The sequence below is a fragment of the Peromyscus californicus genome, unplaced genomic scaffold (assembly GCF_007827085.1).
Source record: "Peromyscus californicus insignis strain IS unplaced genomic scaffold, ASM782708v3 Scaffold_10__1_contigs__length_136768540, whole genome shotgun sequence".
NCBI classification, from domain to species: domain Eukaryota; kingdom Metazoa; phylum Chordata; class Mammalia; order Rodentia; family Cricetidae; genus Peromyscus; species Peromyscus californicus.
Window position 1 is genome coordinate 71,026,301 of NW_026294391.1, and position 14,497 is coordinate 71,040,797.

Consider the following 14,497-nt stretch of genomic DNA (forward strand, 5'->3'; position numbering starts at 1 on the left):
TTGTGGTTTTAAGAACCTAGGTGGATCAAAATTAATGAGGATTTACACTTAACTCAAAATACCTCAAGTTCTATCTATAATAGAGATTAAAAACAGAAACAAACAAGCGATCAAAAGACAATAGAAACAGGAACAAAGCTATTAAAGTACATTCCATGAAATACCCGTATATATTGATTTGTCAAAAATTCAAGAGGAGCCGGGAAGTGGTGGCCATGCCTTTAATTCCAGCACTTAGGCAGAGGAAGGCGGATCTCTATGAGTTCAAGGCCAGCCTGGTCTAAAGAGTGAGTTCCAAGACAGGCTTCACAGCTATACAGAGAAACCCTGTCTTGAAAAACCATATCCAAAACCAAAATAAAAATAAAAAACTAAGAGGATACACAACAAGGAAGTAATTTAATTTCTAACTATGCATGTAACATAAAACTATCTAGAATAACTTCCAAGGTCTATCTGTATATGATGTCTAGGCGTCTATACTCATTGTTAGCTTTGTTACTAGACATCATATTGAATTGATTGAGGTTGTCAGATAGCACTGGATAAATATGCAACATGCTTCTCTTTTATGGTTTTTCAGGAGATCATAAAAATATGTAGATTAGAAAATCAAAAATTTCACAAAATAATATCTTTGCCTTTTACCTTAGTAACTTGATGACAATCATTTCACAGCATTTAAGTTACCCTTAAATTCACAAAAAACCCCACTGACAAATATAGAAACCTGAAGATATTGCATCAGAAAAAGACAATGGGTTAAAAAATACTTTGTGCTAGAATGATAGCATAGAACCCTCCAAATCCCAATGACTGTCCTCTGAGGTACATGTTCTTCCCTGTCTTCAACCATCTATTACCATTCTCATACAACTAACTACTTAATTCATTTATTAGCACCTTATTATTTTCTCTACAATGAACTCAGATTCCTGATACCCTACTCTGTGGTAGAGCTGTATAGTTTGTCACATGAATTTCTTCTTTTTTAATCTTTGTTTCTGTTTATATGTATGTGTTTGTGCACATGCATATGTGCAGGTGCCTACAGAAGCCAGAAGACAGCATTAGATCCGCTAGAGCTGAAGTTACTGGCAATTATGAGGTACCCAGTATGTGATGGGAGCCAATCTAGTATCCTTTCCAATAGGAGCAAATGACTGATCTGTCTCTTTAGCCTTGCCATACAATTCCCAACCATTCTTACATTTTTAACTCTTTAGATAATCATTACATCCAACATAATATTTTCCTGGCATGCCTGACTATTGCCAATATATTAGGGCAATACCTACTTTCCACTTGGATGGCAAAATTTTAATTTACCTTATGAAGGACACCCACTGCAGTCCTGAACTGTTCCTCTGTTCATTGTTGCCCTCTCCCTAGATCACTAGAATTTTTGAGCTTTGAGGAAGGATTTGAGATATTTCACAGACTCAAAATTGAAATAGAGTAAATTTTATTAGCCCTGAAAAAAATGAATCTTTATTACACAGTCAACTATGTCTTTCTGACCCAAGGCAAAAGATTTCTGCAGACTCGCTGAGTCAATAAATACAATAACACCTTCAATAAAAGCATTCCACTTCTTGTCACTGTTGTTGCCTGGAATGTATAACATATGTAACTGGCCACAAACCAATGTCATTATAACAACTGGTTTTCTGTAACTTCCTTTTGTGTTATGTTTTATATACATAAAAAAAAACCCAGACCCCTAGGATACCATTGTGTGAGTGCTAATTCCAGGTTGTTAGAATACAGTTCTTCTTTAAGTTATCTGTCTCATATTGGCTCAGATAAAGTCTTGTTCTCATATTAGTCACTTTCAATTTACCTTAATGGTGTCAACTTCTGTTAATCTTTCAAATCTTTGACAATCACCACCTTCCAGGAAAGTTCATTTATATCCTTGATTTACTTCAGTCAATGGGGGAAACAGTAAGAAGCATGGAAGGAAGAGGTATTTCCTACTATGTCTATATTTCTCTATTATCCTATAATACATGAAACAACTGAATATCTCCAATTTATTTTTTAAAAACTCCCTGAGAATGGGATAGACACTGTAATACTGCTATGCAATTTCTTCAAAAAATGTAGTTGAAGCATTATTGATTTGTCCAAGTTTTGAGACATATAAACACAATTATATAGCTAGATTATTTTTCTATATTAACAAATTCTGATCTGATTCTCATTTCTCTCCCATGTAATATTAATGTTTATTGTTGACTCACACTGTACTTCTTTCAGCATCTTATTTAAGTCTGGAATCTTACTCTATATATCTACTATCTATTTGTCTTTGAAAAGAAATAAATCAGCAAGGTGCTTATCATAAAGTGGATCTCACATATAAACAAAAGGAATGAACTCATGAAATCCAAATGTAGCTGAAACTGTGAAGGCCTCAAGCACCTGGCCTCAAGCATACCTGGTAAGCACATTAAATAGTAACAATGTCGGAAAGCTGGTGGCAGTTTTTTTCAAAGGTAAATACTATCTTATCATATGAAGGGCTTCATTAAGAGGGAGAATGATATGATAGAGATAAGGAGAGTACCTCCATGAGAAGGATGAGGGAAGTGCATCAGATGAGCCTCTTCCATGAGCAGCCTTCAAATTACGTCAGTGTGCCAATTTCACTGAGGGGTATCCAGACTAATCCTAGAACAAAGAAAAATAGACTGACTTTTTATAATCACTTACAGGAAGAGGGAAGAGAAGGCCTATGTTATAACACTGGGGTGTCAAGGTAAGAAGAATTGCAACTGACCTAAAGCTAAATAGAATTCCTAGATGGCCTAAGGAGAGTATGCACAGGAGAGACTGGGAACTGCTTTAGGGCAAGGAACTATGCACATCTGTATCTTGAGGTGAATAATCTACACTAGTCAACTAAAACAAAAACCAAATAAAAAAGTCCTTTGGGACCTGAATGTGAGTTGGGCCTCAATGATGGGCGTGCAATGTATAGCTGGACATCTGTAGCTGGTTTTTGTTCCAAAACGAGTGATATTGTCCATGTGACCAATTGTGAATTCCCATACACAGTCTCTTGGCAGTTTAAAGGCTTGGGTCTATAACAACAAAAAGCTGCTCAAAACCTGTTCTCCATAGTTTAATACTTTGAAAGAAAACTTCCTCTCTCTATCTAGACTTTCTACATGTGTGCTGGTTCCTTTATATATGACAGAGGCAGAAAATTTTTCACCATAATTAATATAATAAATTATTTAAGTAAATTATTCCAATAGTCCCCCTCTTAAAAGTAATTACTACCTGACTCTGAGAAAGCTTACTACTTCCCCTAATCTGGACCAAACCTTCTCTGTTCCATGTCCTCAAGGTAAGTGATCTAACTGTGACAAATGTCACTCATGGTATAACTTCTAGTGGTGCTCCAATACTTACATTTTTTGTCTTCTTGGAGTAACTCTTGTTAATTCCCTCATGAAGCTAGTTTCTTTTTTTTTAATTGTACAAAGGATGGTATTTTTGTTATTATTAAGAGATTTTCTATTAATGTTACATACCAATCACAGATTCCCCTCATCTCCCTCCTCTTGCCCCCCAGGCTATCCCTCCAACCCCATCCATTCCCACCTCCTCCAAGGCAAGGTCTCCCAGGGAGAGTCAGCAGAGCCTGGCACACTCAGCTGAGGCAGTTCCAAGCTCCTACACCCTGCACCAAAGTTGTGCAAAGTGTCCCACCATAGGCACTAGGCTCCAAGAAGCTGGCTCATGCACCAGGGACAGGTCCCAATCCCACTGCCTGGGGTTCCCCTAAACAATTCAAGGTAAACAACTGTCTAGCCTATCTAGAGGGCCTAGTCCAGTACCATGGGGACTCCTCAACTATTGGTCCACAGTTCATGTGTTTCCACTAGTTTGGCTGGCCGTCTCTATACATTTTCCCATCATGATCTGGATGTCCCTTGCTCATAGAATCGCTCCTCTCTCCCATCAGTTGGACTCCTGGATCTTGGCCTGTTGCCTGACCATGGATCTCTCCATCTGTTTCCATCAGTTATTGGATGAGGGCTCTATGATGACAGTTAGGGTATTCAGCTATCTGATTACTGGAGTAAGCTAGTTCAGGCACCCTCTTGACTTAGACTTAGTAGTCTAAGGTGGGATCATCCTTGTGGATTCCTGGGAACTTCTTTAGCACACTGTTTCTCCCTATTCCTATGATGTATTCATTAATCATAGTATCTTTTTCCTTGCTTTTACACTCTGTCCCTGTTCCAGCTCAAACCTCCCATTCCCCTATGTTCTCATCCCCCATCCCTTGCCCTACATTGGCCTGCTCACAACCAGTTTGCTCATGTAGCTCTCATCTATTTCTCTTTTACTGGGAAATCCATGCATCCTGCTAGCTAGCCTCCCTGGAGATGTGTGTTGCAGTCTGGTTATCCTTTGCTTTACATCTAGTATCCACTCATGAGTGAGTATAAACATAATAAAGGCAATTTACAGCAAGCCAACATCCAACATCAAATTAAATGGAGAAAAATTCAAAGAGATTTTACTAAAATCAGGAACAAGACAAGGCTGTACACTCTCCCTGTATTTATATAATATAGTACTTGAAGTTCTAGCTAGAGCAATAAGACAACAAAAGGAGATCAAAGGGATACAAATTGGAAAGGAAGAAGTCAAACTTTCACTATTTGCAGATGACATGATAGTATACATGAGTGACCCCAAAAATTCTACCAGGGAGCTCCTACAGCTAATAAACTCCTTCAGTAAGGTGGCAGGATACGAGATTAACTAAAAAAATCAGTAACCCTTCTATATACAAATGATAAAAGGGCTGAGAAAGAAATCAGAGAAACATCACCCTTTACAATAGCCACAAATAATATAAAATACCTTGGAGTAACTCAACTAAGCAAGTGAAGGACCTATATGATAAGTACTTTAATTTGCTGAAGAAAGAAATTGAAGAAGATATCAGAAAATGGAAAGATCTCCCATGCTCATGGATAGGTAGGACTAACATAGTAAAAATGACAATCTTACCAAAACAATCTACAGATTCTGTGCCATCCCCATCAAAATCTCAACACACACACACACACAAAAATCTCAACACAATTCTTCACAGTCTTGGAAAGAATAATATTCAACTTCATATGGAAAAACCAAAAACCCAGGATAGGTAAAAGAATCTTGTACAATAAACCAACCTCTGGAGGTATCACCATCCCTGACTTCAAGCTCTACTATAGATCTATAATAATAAAAACAGCTTGGTACTGGCTTAAAAACCGACACGTCGACCAATGGAATCGAATTGATGACCCTGAAAGTAATCTGCACTTGTATGAATACCTGATTTTTGACAAAGAAGCCAAAACTGTACTGTGGGATGGTCTATATGTCAAGTGTGTTGCTGATTGGTCAATAAATAAATCACTGATTGGCCAGTGACCAGGCAGGAAGTATAGGCGGGACTAACAGAGAGGAGAATTGAGAGAACAGGAAGCTGGGGGAGGGAGACACTGCCAGCCGTCATCAGGACAAGGAAGATGTAAAGTACCGGTAAGCCACAAGCCACGTGGCAAGGTATAGATTAATAGAAATGGATTTATTTCTAAGCTGTAAGAACAGTTAGCAAGAAGCCTGCCACGGCCATACAGTTTGTAACCAATATAAGTCTCTGTGTTTATTTGATCGGGTTTGAGTGGCTTGGGACTGGCGGGTGAGAGAGATTTGCCCTGACTGTGGGCCAGGCAGGAAAACTCTAGCAACAAAACTGTACAATGGAAAAAAGAAAGCATCTTCAACAAATGGCTGGTATAACTGGATATCAACATGTAGAAGATTGCAAATAGATCCATATCTGTCACCATGCACAAAACTCAAGTCCAAGTGGATCAAAGAGCTCAACATAAATCCAGTTACACTGAACTTGATAGAAGAGAATGTGCAAGTTATCTTGAATGCATTGGCACAGGAGACTACTTCCTAAATATAGCACCAGTAGTGAGGACACTAATAGCAACAATTAATGAACTGAGAAGCTTTTGTAGGTCAAAGACACAGTCAATAAGACAAAATGACAGCCTACAGAATGGGAAAAAATCTTCACCAACACCACATCTGACAGAGTGATGACCTCCAGAATATATAAAGAACTCAAGAAACTAGACATCAAAATGCCTAACTATCCAATTAGAAAATGGGCTACAGAGCTAAACAGAGAATTTTTAATGGAAGAATCTCAGATGGCCCAGAGACATTTGAAGAATTGCTCAACATCCTTAGTCATCAGGGAAATGCAAATCAAAATGACTCTGAGATACCATCTTACACCTGTCAGAATGATTAAGATAAAAAAAAAACCACTGAGGATAGCTTATGTTGGGGAGGATGTGGAGCAGGGGACTACTCCTCTACTGTTGGTGGGAGGGCAAACTTGTACAGCCACTTTGGAAATTAGTATGTCTGTTTCTCAGAAAATTGGGACTCAAACTTCCTCAAGACCCAGCTATACTACTCTTGGGCATATACCCAAGGAATGCTCAATCATACCACAAGGATACATGCTCAACTATGTCCATAGCAGCATTATTCATAATAGCCAAAACCTGGAAACAATCTAGATGCCACTCAACTGAAGAATGGATTAAGAAAATGTAGTACGTTTACACAATGGAGTACTACTTAGCTTAAAAAAAATGATATCACAAAATTTGCAGGCAAATGGATGAAACTAGAAAATGTCATCCTGAGTGAGGTAACCCAGACTCAGAAGCTAGTTTCTTTACAACTTTTGTCTATGTAATAGTACAGAGAAAATCATGGAAACATGAAGAAAGGGTACTTTGTTCTAATCTTTATATCTGGAAGACACTTTTCAAAAACAAACATAGGTTTCAGTATGGATTTTTGGTAAAATACTAGTGTTTATCATGTCCATTATTTGGAAACATCTTTAGCTTTGTAGATGATCTAAGGTTATAATGTGTAGTAAGGTGTAAATCTAGTAGATTAGCCAACTGGTAAATATGCTCTAATTAATAGAAAAGATACTTCTTGGACATGAATTTGTTTAACTACCTCTGGGTATTATGAGTCAGGACTTGTTCAGTATTCTGTCACCAGAAGTACAGAAGGAAACTTATAGAGTGATACGTGTACAGGTATGTTAAGAGATCCATTGTTTCACTGGCATCTTCTGGCTATACTATAGGAATACACTGACTTATTGGTAACATACGTTCTTGCTAATAGTTTTGAAATATAGTCTGATAAAGAGCTCTGTAAGACAAATTGCTAAACAGTCTTATTAATAAGAAACACAGAGCCAGATACTGGGGTAAAACTGAGAGATCATGGAAGCAGAAAGAAGCCAGCCACATTCTTACCACCAGAATTCCTCAGCCAAAGAGAGAGATACTTCCTGTATACTCACACCTATATCCTTTCTGTCCCTGCCATCTCACTTCCTCTCTCTGCCCAGCTATATCACTTCCTCTTTCTGCCCAGCTCTATCACTTTCTGTCTGTTTGTACAGACCTCCAGATCTTTATGGTTAACTAGTGTTGGAATTTAAAGGTATGTGGCACTACACCTGGCTCTGTTCCCAATGTGGCCTTGAACTCACAAGTATCTGGATGAATCTCTGCTTCCTGTATGCTAGAATTAAAAGCATGTGCTACCATTGCCTGACTTCTATTTTTAATATAGTGGGTGGCTTTTTCCTCTGATCTCCAAGTAAGCTTTACTTATTAGAACACAAATAAAATACCACCACAGAGTTCCTTTAAAAACACTATAGTCATGAGCATAAAAAAATAAATGAGACAAAGAGATGGTAAAAAGTGAAACTGAGGACAGAAGTAGAGAACAAAAGGACACACATGACATGCAAGTGGAAAGGAGACTAGAGGAAGAAGGAGTAAGAGTGGGGGGATGAAGGAATTGGAGTATCTATTAAAATACATTGCATTTTAAAATGTCATAATGTTATTTAGTATTTTGTATGCCAGTTTTAAATAAATAAATACAATGAAAGAAACACTATACTCTGCAGTCTGTGGTCTATTGTTTCACATTTTGAATGAAGCATTAAGTGAGATTTTGATCGCAAATCTACCAATTTTTCTACCTAGAGTTATACTACCATTTTTGCCTACTCTGAATATGTTTACTTCTAGGGAAAGTTAGAATACATTTTTTTCCATTGTGAACTTATATGTTGGATTGTCAAAACACTCATGTAGCTTAAGGTTTAGTAAGAGCAATAGTTACTATGTATGAAAAAGTATGACACCTACCAAATAGTCTCTACTACATAGAGCAGAAAGCTTTGTGCCTACAAGCAGGAGCTAAAAGGCTATGCTTAACTGAACTGCTTCATTTTTCTTTGTATTTTAAGGTTTTCCCCTTTACTGTGAATATTAAACAATTAAATATATTTTAAAAATAATAAAAAGGAGATATGTGAGAGTATTTATCAAAAACATTGAAAAATAATTAGGCAGGCAACTGATGCAAAAGATAAATGATCATAGTTGAGACAGAGACCAGACACACCTAGTAACTTGGGAAGAAATGTTAAAAAAATATTTTTTTCAAAGATATAAGGCAGTTTGATGTTTTCAACTATGCTAGACAGATTTTCAGTAAAGGACAAGCATTTTCACAGGTCTTAATTTTCACAGGAGTGGAATCTAAGGCTAAACTATAAATGGGAAGGTAAGTGTTCAGGAGTCCCTAAATAGGTAATTACTTAGTAAGTAAGCAAAGGAAGAGTTTTCTTTATATTTAATGTTTAGTTTTAGCTCATAGGCACTCATAGAAATATCTCTTTAAACACTAGTTATCTATAAAAGGAAGTGTTAATTACTTTTCTCATTGCTATGTCAAAATGCCATTGAATACCATTATAAAAACAGTTTAGAGAATTAAGGGATTATTTGGTCTTTTAGTGTAAATGGATATGGATATACACTAATATAGTGGGAAAGCATAACAATGAAACACTGAAGTGGCTAATCACATTGAACACGTATTCATAAAGCAGAGAGAGAGAGAGAGAGAGAGAGAGAGAGAGAGAGAGAGAGAGAGAGAGAGAGAGAGAGAATAGAGAGAACTTAACATTTATATAAACAGACTTCCCTGATGAAATCAAGTTCCTGATGAAATGGAATCATGAGGAATGGTTGACAGCAAATATACTAGAAGGAAAGTATTCTAAAAAGTTACAACAACAAGAAAATTGTTACAAACCCCTTGAATGAGAAAAGAGTTGATCTATCAAGAATCAGAATGGCATCTACCATGTTTAAAGTACAGTTCTCTGTATTCACTTAGTGTTCAGTTTTTTTTTTCCTTTTTGAAAAATATTGTGAAATAAAAAGACTGTTTATAGCACTGAAGACTCCTTTAAACAGTATGCAACATTATTGCATCTTTCCCAGAATATTAACTCCTTAGTGACTAGCCTAACAATTTCAAATCTTTCATCTAAGAGTCACATCCATATAGTAACCCCAAGATTTAAAAGCTGAACACAGAACGTCCTGTCACTACCTTCACTGGAGAAAATAGGACAGTTACAAGTGAACAGTCCCTAATTAATATCCTCTTCCCAGTGCCATAAGAACAAATTACCTAAATAAAAAATTAATCATCATGATGCTAAAGTCAATAAGCTCATCAGTTTCACAAAGCAAAGACATGTTGACAGATAAGATCTGCAAATCAATTTCTGTAATGAAAATTGTGTAAACAAATTTGTATTTATTGCTGATGTAATTTTGATTTCCCAATTTTGTGACCCTGAATGAATTCTTACACTTGGATACTATGAATGACTGTTAATTTCACACAGAAAACAAGACTTCAGTTGTGTGACAATAAAAAGTTCAATGCCAACTATAAATTTATCATGATATAGAATATATTTGAATACAGTCATTTATCTCAGATACAAATTTAGTCTCTTCACACACCATAGACTCACCCATTCACACACATACACACATACACACACACACACACACACACACACACACACACACACACACACACACTCACACACACACACACACTATACATCCAGGATGGTAAGATAAGAAACTGATATTGTGACTTAATTTATAGAAAAGAGAAAAGACAAAGGGGAATAAAGAAAGTCAATGCACATTAAAGGAAGAAGAATTTTCTACAATTCTAGATTTATAAGATAATAGCCAAATACAATGTATTGTCCTTATTTTTTATAAATGTTTTCCCCAGAGTTTTACATCTTTAGTTCATTAATTAAATTAGAACTTTTGTCTATTCTTTAAAATATTTCATTTTACTTTAAATTATGTTTCAGAGTGTGTTTGTGAACACATATGCAAGTACCAGCAGAGCCCAGAAGAGAGCACTACATCTACTGGAGCCAGAGATTCAGGTGGTTGTGAGACACCTAACTTGTAGACTAGGTAGTGAACTTGAGCCTTCTGTAATAGTGGTATGCATTCATAAAGGTGGAGTAATCTCTCCAACACTCTATTTTTATATTTGTTTTGTAAAAAGGACTCACTAATGTGGTGATATAGTGTGTATCAAATAAAGCTTGCCTGAAGATCAGAGGACAGAACAAGCCACTAGATTAAACATAGAAGCCAGGCAATGATGGTATACACCTTTAATCCTAGCACTCAGGAAGCAGAGATCTGTCTGGATACCTGTGAGTTCAAAGACACCCTGGACTACATGAGATTAAATCAGTCTAGGAGAGAAACAGAGTCAGGCAGTAGTGGCACACATCTTTAATCCCAGTACTTGGGAATCACATGCCTTTAATCCCAGAGCTTGAGAACTCATGCCTTTGCTTGGGAAGCACACATACCTTTATTCCCAGGAAGTGATGGCTGGGCAGAGAAAGCTATATAAGGAATGAGGAGACAGGAACTAGAGGCTTTTCAGGCTGAGGACTCCTAGAGATAAGATGTGGCAGTGACTTGTCCCTTTGTCTCTCTGATCTTTCAGCATTTACCATAATATCTGGTCTGGGTTTTTTTTTTTAAAGACTTTTTAGCAATCCATGTAATACCCTTCATTGTTTCATGTGTGGCTGTTCAATTTGCTCCTCATTTTTGTATCTGTCTCTCTGAAGAATGCATACTGTCTTTTTGGTGGTTAATTTTGATGGAAAATTTCAACTTTCTGAAGGTAATTGTTAACTTTGTGATGGTAATTGTCAACTTGATAGAATCTAGTATCACCTGGGAGTTAAACACCTAGTCATTTCTAGGGGGGGATTATTTTTATTGTATTAATTTATATGCAAAGATTGATCTTTACTATGGGCAGGACTCTTCCCTCAGCAGGAGATGTTAACCTGTTTGAAATGCAGAAAGCAAGCTAAACACCAGATCATATTCATTACTGTCTGCTTTCTGGCTATGGACACATTGTGACCATCTGCTTCAATCTCATGCTGCCATGCTTTCTTACCTTAAATAGTGAGCTAAAATAGATCATTTTTCCTTTAAGTTACTTTTGTCAGAGTACTTAATCACAGCAACAACAACAATAACAACAACAAAAATGAAATTAAGATAGTTTCTAACATAGGAACAATTACATCTAAGAAAATCATAAAGATCTTAATTCCTTCCCTCCCAGAAATTCCCAGCATCCTCAGACTTTTTTTTTTTAAGTAACTAATATTGGCATGAACGGACAATGGGGATTTAGAAGACACAAAGGAAGAGAACAGTTCTGAACACATGGTCTTTTTTTTTATGCCATGAGGCTATTAGCTGTTGACACTGTAAAATGATTGTACATTTTCTCAGTTAATCTAATGCTCTATGTGAGAGCTGAAGAAAAAAAAAATAATGACTATCTTCCTGGTTGGAAGACAACGAATGGATCTTAAAATTTCCCAGAGGCTCCCATGTTGAAATTTTTCCCCCAAACCTTGATATTATTAGTGAGACTTTAACAAGTTAGAGCCTAGATGAAAGAAGTTAGGGCAGTGTTCAAAGTCTCTTGAAGAGTGTTTTAAGACGTCAACCTGCCTCTCTGTTTGCTTCCACTATGTACTTAATAGACCTCACCTGCTATTTGTTCCTACCATGAAATACTGTGCCACAACAGACTGAAAGCAAGTATCAATGAACTGAAACTTTCAACTGTAATTTAAACCAAACCTGTATTCATTATAAATATATTTTCTCTGGTATTTTGGTATAGCGGCAGAAAATTACCACTGAAAATGGATGCCAAGAATTGGAATCACTCTCGTGAATATACTTGATAGTATAAATTGTAAAGCTTGGTAATTGGTTTGGAAAAAGAGTTTGAAGAACTTGGAAAGGCAGACAGGAAAAAGCATAGAATTGTGCATTTGCTACTTGATGTGTTATTCTGGTGAGGGTCTCAAAGACCAGAATGATGATAGAAATATGCAAGAATGTGATTATGATCCTCATGCTTCCTCCAGATGTGAGGTTTCCATTGAGAATGGGATTAAAGATCATGAACATAAACTGTGTCATGTTCATATTCTGAGGTTTTGAGGCAGACTGAGACTAAACATGGCAGACTAATTTGCCTAGCAGAGAAAATTCCATGACAGCATATAATTCATTCAACAACAAGAAAAATGCTACTTAAGAAAAGACTTAAAGTAATGCCAAGAAAAATTTACTTCCAAAAAATATTTACACTCTTAGAAAAAGCCAATTACTTTTCCCACTTTATCAATAGGAAAAATGCCTTCAAGACAACTCAGAAATGTTCAAGACCAATGTGTGACAGGCTTAAGGGTGTAACATGTCAGTTTTATAAAAAAAGATATTTGTTTGAGAAGAGAACCCTAGGGCACATTGCTCCCACAAACTATCAAGAGAATTAGCTTCCTGGGAATAACTTTCCCTTCTTCCCTCAAGGCACTCAGAGTTACTGCATGCATTCTTGATGCGGTTCCAAATAGCTGTAGACCATGGGGTCATGTGCTTGATGCTACTTTTGCTGGCATATAGAATGAAAAACGCATGGATTCCTCAATGATTCCCCTGAGAATTCAAAGGAATAACTCAGAAGCCAAGCAATATGCATTAGTGTCATAGTTCCTGAGAATAGCCTCTGATGGGCGAACCCAGGAACTGTGAGAGATGAGAGAAACTGTTGTAATGAAGAACCTAAAAGGTTAAATATGCCAAGCATGTGGAATTCTTGCCTGAATAAGTAGGAGACAGCAAATACAGACAGCCCATAAGAGTAGCTTTCAGGGATGCAGTCAAAAGGGCCATAAGGTAAATCTTAGCATGGCCTTTGGAGTTATGCCACTAAGGACTGTAAAACTTGACATGGAGCTGTGGGATTTGGCTTTCTCCCTGATGGTTTTCAGTTTTACACTGTTTTGATTACTCTTTTTTTTCTCTGATTCCTCATTTTAGAGGTAGGGATCCTAATACTGTGTCATTTTGTTTTAGAATTTGGTACATTTTCTTGTGATATTTATAAGAAATGACAGCTAAAATTGCTTTGGAACTCAGAGGAGATTTTGGACCTAGTCTATTGGACAAAGCTGATTATTCTGAAGACTTGGTGACTCTTTACTATGGACTCAATGTATTTTGCATTATGAGATGAACAGGTGACTTTTGATATGTGGAAACATTGAAATTGTGCAGATCTAGAATATCCCCAAATGCCTATGTGTTGAAGGTTTGGGTCCTTGTTCTGTTGTTATTAGGTGAGACAGAATTCTGAGTTGGGGAATATTAAATCATTGGAGACATTCCCTGAATGGATTATTGAGAATCTTAACCCTTCCTCACTCTTTCTTTTTATTTTATGGCTGCACTGAGGTGAAAAATTTAGTATACCAAGTATTTCTCTTATTGAATAAAATGATGGATGTTATCAGGCTTGTAAGCCATTGGGGATAGATATTTACTCATAATCAGCTATGGACTTCTCTTCATTTCCCTGATGACAGACAAGAAATTGGAGTACCATAACTGTTGACCATGAAGGTTTTATTTTAACTTAAAAAAATTACCATCAGTTTGTGTCTGTTTTATTTTCTATTTCTGAGAAACATCATTACCATAAGCAACTGAGGCAGGAAAAACTTAATGTCATGTAGACAAATTTCTAAGTAGTCTTATTAAATAAAAACACAGAGCCAAATAGAGCGGTGAGAGCCTTAGATATCAAGGAAATAGGAATAGCCACCAACCAACCTTACCTCACCAGCTCTGCAGCTTCCAAATGCCTTGACTTCCTGTCTACCCAGGCTTTTATTGCCTTGCTGTTCTGCCTTCTCATTGGCTATCTTAGCCCAGCTACCTCACTTCTTTGTCACTGCCTATCTGTACAGACCTCCAGGTCTCTATGGTTGGTACTGGGATTAAAGGCATGTGTCACCACACTTGGCTCTGTTCCCTATTATGGCCTTGAATACACAGAGACCCTGCCTGCCAAGTGATCAGATTAAGGGCATGTGCTACCACTG